Here is an 8,315-nt window from a genome sequence, read left to right as displayed (position 1 = left end):
ACTGTGCTGCTGTACAAGCATTCTTAGAGACAAATAAACTGGGTTTGAAAAAAGTGGAGCCCCTGGATTAAATACTTCCAAGCTGCCTAGGTGCTGGGGAGCACTGTGGTCAGGGCCTGGATCGAGGGGAACCAATTTTTGTCCTTCTTCCCCCTTTCTTTCTTTCTTCCCTCTACTTTCTTCTTTTCTTCTGATTGTTGTTTTTATATGGATGCCAAAGGAGGGACCTGAGAGCCTCTTCTCAGGGCCGATCCTGGCCGGGGTGCACGGGGTGCAGTGCACCAGGCGCCACAGAGGTGGGGGCGCTGAAGCACCAGAGTGCTCCCCTCCCTCCTCCTCTCCTTGTCCGTAGGCGGCTCTCTCTGCCGGTCACCGCCACTGAGGCCGCTGTGCCCATCCCCCCTCCCTCCTCCTGTCAGAGGAGGAGAGCGAGACAGCCAGAGAGTCTCTGTGTTCAGAGAGAGACTAGCCGCAGCCACACAGTGACATCACGGGGGGGGGAGGGGCGGTCCGAGCCCGACGTGTTCCACTTCTCCTGTGTGTAACTGCGAGTCCTGCCTGCTGCCCAAGCCTGACACTCTGTTCTCCACCCGGGAGGCGCGGCTGCACACCGTCCTCTCCTCTCCAGCTGCCGCTCGGGTGTTTTTAATTAGCCTAATGGAGAGGGGGTTTGTACTAATGGGGGGGTGATTTGTCGGGGGGTCTGTACTAATGTGGGGGGTGGTTTGTCCTGGGGGGTCTATACTAATGGAGGGGGGGTGATTTGTCCGGGGGGGTCTGTACTAATGTAACTGCAAGTCCTGCCTGCTGCCCAAGCCTGACACTCTGTTCTCCACCCGGGCGGCGCGGCTGCACACCGTCCTCTCCTCTCCAACTGCCGCTCGGGTGTTTTTAATTAGCCTAATGGAGAGGGGGTCTGTACTAATAGGGGGGTGATTTGTCGGGGGGTCTGTACTAATGTGGAGGGGTGGTTTGTCCTGGGGGGTCTATACTAATGGAGGGGGGGTGATTTGTCCGGGGGGTCTGTACTAATGTAGGGGGGATGGTTTGTCCTGGGGGGGTCTGTACTAATGTAGGGGGGGTGGTTTGTCCTAGGGGGTCTATACTAATGTAGGGGGGTGCTTTGCCCTGGGGAGGTGCTGTACTAATGTAGGGGGGGTGATTTGTCTGGGGGTCTGTACTAATGTAGGGGGGTGGTTTGTCCTGGGGGGGTCTGTACTAATGTAGGGGGGGTGGTTTGTCCTGGGGGGTCTATAGTAATGTAGGGGGGTGATTTGTCCTGGGGGTCTGTACTAATGTAGGGGGGTGGTTTGTCCTGGGGGGTCTATACTAATGTAGGGGGGTAATTTGTCCTGGGGGTCTGTACTAATGTAGGGGGGTGGTTTGTCCTGGGGGTCTATACTAATGTAGTGGGGTGGTTTGTCCTGGGGGTCTAAACTAATGTAGGGGGTGATTTGTCCTGGAGGGTCTGTACTAATGTAGGGGGTGGTTTGTCCTGGGGGGTCTATACTAATGCAGGGGGGGTGGTTTGTCCTGGGGGGGTCTATACTAATGTAGAGGGGGTGATTTGTCCTGGGGGTCTAAACTAATGGAGGGGGGTGATTTGTCCTGGGGGGTCTAAACTAATGGAGGGGGTGGTTTGTCCTGGGGGGGCTGTAATAATGGAGGGGGGTGGTTTGTCCTGGGGGGGGTCTGTACTAATGGAGGGGGTGGTTTGTCCTGGGGGTCTGTACTAATGGAGGGGGGTGGTTTGTCCTGGGAGGGGTCTGTACTAATGGAGGGGGTGTGGTTTGTCCTGGGGGGTCTGTACTAATGGAGGGGGGGTGGTTCTGTACTAATGGAGGGGGTGGTTTGTCCTGAGGGGGGTCTGTACTAATGGAGGGGGTGGTTTGTTCTGGGGGGTTCTGTACTAATGGAGGGGGGGTGGTTCTGTACTAATGGAGGGGGTGGTTTGTCCTGAGGGGGGTCTGTACTAATGGAGGGGGGGTGGTTCTGTACTAATGGAGGGGGTGGTTTGTCCTAAGGGGGGTCTGTATTAATGGAGGGGGGTGGTTTGTTCTGGGGGGTTCTGTACTAATGGAGGGGGGGTGGTTCTGTACTAATGGAGGGGGGTGATTTGTTCTGAGGGGGTCTATTCTGATAAAGGGGGGTGTTTTGTCCTGGGGGGTCTATACTGAGGGGGATGTTTATACTTAGTGGGGGGTCTACATTGACGGAGGGGGGTCTATACTTAGTGGAGGGGGGTCTGTACTGAGGGGCGACTATAGTTGGTGGAGAGGGTGATACCATGTTTTACCGCACCGGGTGGCACCAACCCTAGTGACGCCACTGCAGCCACGGGCTCTTGTTTCCCCTCTCCCTCTCCTCCTAGTGCACGCTGCTGTACTAGTGAGCGGTGCACTATGTTTCTTCCTCCGCCTTCATATCGGCCGGGGAAGAAAAAAAAAAGGAGCAAAGAAGAGGATTGTGGGACATGTAGTCCCAAGGACTGGCAGCCCCACTGTAACACGGAAACTGCAGCCCACACAGCATGCTCAGCTGAATGGGAGAGAGAGAGTCAGGAGCCCGGGAAAGCTTTCAGGGAAGTGCACCCAGGACTCCAGAGGGAGAGGACAGTGCTGAGGGAACACCATCAGAGAGAGAACCCCGCTGCCCTGCGCCACCAGAGGGAAAGCCACACAGCCTGGTGCCATCCCTGGTGGAGAAAGGAATGGAATCATTGCCAGAATACAGATCTGGGCTCTACCCAGCGGAGTCACCACGGGCAATTCAGAGTGAGCTGACTCCTGATCAGAGGAACCGTTGTTGCTGTATCGCTGGGTCAGGTGAGAGGGCCGATCGACCATTATTTACTAACGTCCATAGGAACTGCAGTCTGTGATCATCTCTTGTAACATGTCTGCAGTCTCTGATCATCTCTTGTAACATGTCTGCAGTCTCTGACCATCTCTTGTATCATGTCTGCAGTCTCTGACCATCTCTTGTATCATGTCTGCAATCTCTGACCATCTCTTGTATCATGTCTGCAGTCTCTGACCATCTCTTGTATCATGTCTGCAGTCTCTAACCATCTCTTGTATCATATCTGCAGTCTCTGACCATCTCTTGTAACATGTCTGCAGTCTCTGACTATCTCTTGTAACATGTCTGCAGTCTCTGACCATCTTCTGTACTATGTCTGCAGTCTCTGACTATCTCCTGTAGTATGTCTGCAGTCTCTGACCATCTTCTGTACTATGTCTGCAGTCTCTGAGCATCTCCTGTAGTATGTCTGCAGTCTCTGAGCGTCTCCTGTAGTATGTCTGCAGTCTCTGACCGTCTCCTATATTATATCTCCAGTCTCTGACCATCTCCTGTAGTATGTCTGCAGTCTCTGACCATCTCCTGTAGTATGTCTGCAGTCTCTGATCATCTCCTGTACTATGTCTGCAGTCTCTGACCCTCTCCTGTACTATGTCTGCAGTCTCTGATCATCTCCTGTATTATGTCTGCAGTCTCTGATCATCTCCTGTACTATGTCTGCAGTCTCTGATCATCTCCTGTACTATGTCTGCAGTCTCTGACCATCTCCTGTGTTATGTCTGCAGTCTCTGATCATCTCTTGTATCATGTCTGCAGTCTCTGACCATCTCTTGTATTATATTTGCAGTCTCTGGCCATCTCCTGTACTATGTCTGCAGTCTCTGACAATCTCCTGTACCATATCTGCAGTCTCTGACCATCTCCTGTACCATGTCTGTAGTCTCTGACCATCTCCTGTACCATGTCTGCAGTCTCTGACCATCTCCTGTACCATGTCTGCTGTCTCTGACCATCTTCTGTATTATGTCTGCAGTCTCTGATCATCTCCTGTACTATGTCTGCAGTCTCTGATCATCTCCTGTACTATGTCTGCAGTCTCTGATCATCTCCTGTACTATGATTGCAGTCTGTGACCATCTCCTGTATTATGTCTGCAGTCTCTGATCATCTCCTGTACTATGATTGCAGTCTGTGACCAACTCCTGTACTATGTCTGGGGCTCTTTCTAACAGATTCTCCAACAGAAGCCCTCTGTGTGTGCATCAGAGAGACTCCCCTCCAGGTCTCATTAGTGTACGCTCTTCCTGTATTTTCTTTATTGTTAAAAGATCATGGGAGGATCCCAGGGTAACGAAGAGTTCTTAGGGGAACATCTCTGTGTTTGAGTCATTTCCATAGAAACATTTGTAAAGGGGAGGAGTTGCTAAGATGACCACACCCACGTGGGGGTGCCAGAAATATTTCTGCACCCAGGCGTCTGTGACCCTAGGATCGGCCCTGCCTCTTGGAGCAAGACATTGTGCCTTGAGGCACTAAGCATAATTCCTAATGTTATTGCTCCCACATTTATTTCAATGTAACTGTGTTATCATTTGATCAACTGTTAGGCCTCATACACACAGACGTTTTAAAAAATGAGCTGTAAAGCTAGTACCGACGCCAGGAAAAAAACAATGTTAAAAACGTGATTTTATCCCCGTTTTGCATAGGCGTCAATGTGCGTTCAACCGCGCTGGCTTTCAGATGCATTTCTCTGCCTCTATTCAAAATCAATGGTTCCCTATGGGAGCCCATTGGTTTGAATAGAAGTCGCACCAGAAGTTGGATCAGGATTATCCGACTTGCGGTGCGACTTGTGTGCTGAGAATCTTGAAGGGGAACCCCGCCAAAATGTAAAAAAAATGGCATGGGGGTCCCCCCCAAGATCCATACCAGACCCTTATCTGAGCACGCAGCCCGGCAGGTCAGAAAAGGGGGGGAGGAGCGAGTGCCCCCCCTCCTGGACCATACCAGGCCACATGCCCTCAACATGGGGGGTGGGTGCTTTTGGAGCCCCCCCGCCCCAAAGCACCTTGTCCCCATGTTGATGAGGACAAGGGCCTCTTCCTGTCAATCCTTGACCGGTGGTTGTCGGGGTCTGCTGGCAGGGGCTTATCGGAATCTGGGTGTTCTCCTTAAGGTCCATACCAGACCAAAGGGTCTGGTATCGTCTTGAGGGAGGGGAACCTCATGAAAAAAAAAAAATTTTCTCAGCACACAAGTCGCACTGCAAGTCAAAATGCCATGGTGTGTATGAGGCCATTGAATAACATGGAGAGGCGTTTTTAAACTGCAAAAAAAGCTAAAAAACGCCGCAGTAAAAACATCCGTGTGTATGAGGCCTTAATGTAATGTTCTTTTATAGATACGCCTTTATTCTGTTTCTGTAATAGGGTGATTACATTCACTGAGCTTATGTCCTCGGTAAGCACCCTCTATTTGGTAGGGACAGCCTGCTAGGCTTGTTCATTTGAGTTTTGCCTACAATACTCAGGCCCATCTTTTTACATTTGGTCAATAATTTTTGTACTTCTGTATTCTGTTAAACTTAGAATTAAAAACGATTGAAAAAAAAAAAGTGTCAGTTAGTGTCAGATTGCTTGCCATACTATCGTAGTCCCACTATAAGATAAATAAATAAATACAAATTCCAGTATATATATATTATTGTAGACGCTATAACTTTTGCGCAAGCCAATCAATATTTGCTTATTGGGATTTTTTTACCAAAAATATGTAGCAGAATACAAATCGGCCTAAATTTCTGAAAAAATTAGATTTTTTAAATTTTTTTAATTGGATATGTTTTATCGCAGAAAGTAAAAAATATAGCTTTTTTCTTCAAAATTTTCGGTCTTTTTCATTTATAGCGCAAAAAATGAAAAACCCAGTGGTGATCGAATACCACCAAAGGAAAGCTGTATTTGTGGGAAAAAAATTATATAAAATTACATTTGTCTACAGTGTTGCATGACCGCGCAATTGTCAGTTAAAGTAACGCAGTGGCAAAAAGCAAAAAATGGCCTAGTCATGAAGGGGTGTAAATCTTCCAGAGGTCAAGTGGTTATACATCAAGATGCACCACATGGCCTTCCCCTTCCCCTTGAGGTTCCTGGCATCCAAAGAGACCCTACTGAGATATATTAGTATAAATCAAGGCCTGGGCTAAACACTCACAATTAGTGTTGGGCAAGCGGTTTGGACCGAGCCAGGGCTGGACAGGGACGAAAATTTGTCCCTGAACTTCATCCAGACCTGCCCATTTTCACAGGGGGCAGGTCTCTCCCATGCCAGCCAGCCAGACAAACCCGCTCCTCCCCCGGGCAAAGAATCAGTTCTTGTCCCCCCATAATGGGACAAGATTAGGCAGGAAAGTAAGAAACTCCAAGGCCATAGTTGTTGAGTCAGCTGTCTGTCCCCTCCCCCATGCTCCTTCTGGTCCTCCCTGTGCTCCTCTGGTCCCTCCCTGCTCCTCTTTCCCCCCCTGCTCCTCTGTTCCCCCATGCTCCTCTGCTCCCCCCCTGCTCCTCTGCCCCCCCATGCTCCTCTGGTCCCCCACATGTTTCTGCATTCCCCTCCTGCTCCTCTGTTCCCCCCATGCTCATCTGTACCCTTGTGCTCCTCTAGTCCCCCCCGTGTTTCTCTGGTCCCCCCTGCTCCTCTGGTCCCCCAATTGCTCCTCTGGTCCCCCAATTGCTCCTCTGGTCCCCCACGTGCTCCTTTGGTCCCCCACATGCACCTCTGGTCCCCCACATGCTCCTCTAGTCCCCTGTGCTCCTCTATTTTCCCCTGCTCTTCTGGTCCCCCACATGCACCTCTGGTCCCCGCATGCTCCTCTGGTCCCCTGTGCTCCTCTATTCCCCCCATGCTCGTCTGGTCCCCCACATGCTCCTCTGGTCCCGTGCTCCTCTATCTCTTCCAATGCTGCTCTGGTCCCCCACATGCTCCGCTGGTCTTCCCTGTGCTCCTCTGGTCCCCCCATGCTCCTCTGTGCCTTCCCCGCTCTCCATCCTGTCTGCTGCCATAGGGAATCTAGGTGGACAGCGGGGGAAGGAAAGACCAGGAGAATGAGTGCCAAGGAAGCTTATGTTACATCTGTGTGGCTTCCCTCCTTCCGGATCGTATGATGAGCGTTTCAGTGCCGACTCCTGCTGACTCCTGGGGATCATGTCTGCACTGCACAACTAGCCAGGCAGAGGAGGTGAGTGCTGCAGGGGGGACCAGAGAAGCGAAGGGGGCAGCGGACCACTGTCACTGAAACCGGCCCATTGAGGCATCGGCCCACCGGGAAACTCCCGGTAGTCCCGATGGCCAGTACATGCCTGGACTGAGCATAAATTCAACCACCCAGACCGCCGACCACCGCACAATGCACTTCGCGCTGCACAGTGCATTCTAAGCCCTAATTGGGCAAAGGTTTGCCCAATCAGGGCATAGTGAATAGTTGTTTGTTAAGAAGTGGGTCGCTGCATCCTTGACAACGGATGAGTCATCAGCTGTCAATGGACTTGACTGAAAAAAAAAACATTACCGGCAATAGAAAAATTTTTAAAAAAAAAGGTGTGGGCTCTGTCGAGAAGAGGACATTGTCACCATCAAGGGGACTACCCAAAATCCATACCAGACCTTTATCTGAGCATGCAGCCTAGCAGGTTGTTGACTCATCCGTTGTTAAGGATGATGACTCATCCTTAACAACGGATGAGTCATCAGCTGTCAATGGGCTTGACTGAAGAAAAAAAAATTACCGGCATTAGAAAAATTAAAAAAAAAAAAAAAAAAAAAAAAGGTGTGGGCTCTGTCGAGAAGAGGCCATTGTCACCATCAAGGGGACTACCCAAAATCCATACCAGACCTTTATCTGAGCATGCAGCCTAGCAGGTCAGGAAAGGTGGGGGATGAGTGAGAGCTCACCCTCTTCTGAACCATACCAGGCCACATGCCCTCAACATTGTGGGTGCTTGTCCCCATGTTGATGGGGACAAGGGCCTCTTCCGAACAACCCTGGGCTGTGGTTGTGGGGGATCTGTGGGCAGGAGCTTATCGGAATCTGTAAGCCCCCTTTACCAAGGGGGCCCCCAGATCCCAGTCCCACCCCCATATGAATGAGTATGGGGCACATTGTACCCCTACCCATTCACCAATAAAGTGTCAAAAAGAAATAAAAACACACACACAGTTTTTGACAATTCCTTTATTAAAAATAAAAAACAATGTCCCCTGATATAAATCCATCGTCAATCATGCCGCCTGTGGCCACCACCACCACCAGACCCCCAAAAAAAATCAAAGGCTAACCACCATGTGCCTGCTCCGTCATCTGACAGTTCTTAAATAGCTCAGGACGGGGCACCTGGTGGCTCCACCCCATGCGACATCATCAACCCAGCATGCACCGATTGGTGATGTCTCATGGGGCGATGCCACCAAGTGATGTCGCCAGGTGGCTCTGCCCCTTACCTATTTAAGAACTG

Source organism: Aquarana catesbeiana, linkage group LG03 (genome assembly GCF_042186555.1).
Source record: "Aquarana catesbeiana isolate 2022-GZ linkage group LG03, ASM4218655v1, whole genome shotgun sequence".
NCBI classification, from domain to species: Eukaryota; Metazoa; Chordata; class Amphibia; order Anura; family Ranidae; genus Aquarana; species Aquarana catesbeiana.
The sequence above is the reverse complement of the archived record's forward strand: the minus strand, read 5'-3'. Positions refer to the sequence as shown.